The following is a 250-nucleotide window of genomic DNA, read 5'->3' on the forward strand; positions in this document are numbered from 1 at the left end:
ATACGATAATCTCGGTTTTCTTTTTATATATCTGAACAAAAAAATATATAGTTGTTTCACTGTCACATGAATCTTGAATGCCAAAACGTTTACAATACATCTCAAAATTCACAAAATAGACTAGCATTATGTGATCCAAAAAGACAATTTTAGTGCTCGCTCGCAAAGATCGTCTTCAGTTCACCTGTTCTTGTTTACTGGAATATTAATCTGACATCCACCAAATCCTTGGAGGGGTCCGTTTGTTATT

The sequence above is a fragment of the Danio rerio genome, chromosome 19, assembly GCF_052040795.2.
Source record: "Danio rerio strain M-AB ecotype USA chromosome 19, GRCz13ab, whole genome shotgun sequence".
NCBI classification, from domain to species: Eukaryota; Metazoa; Chordata; class Actinopteri; order Cypriniformes; family Danionidae; genus Danio; species Danio rerio.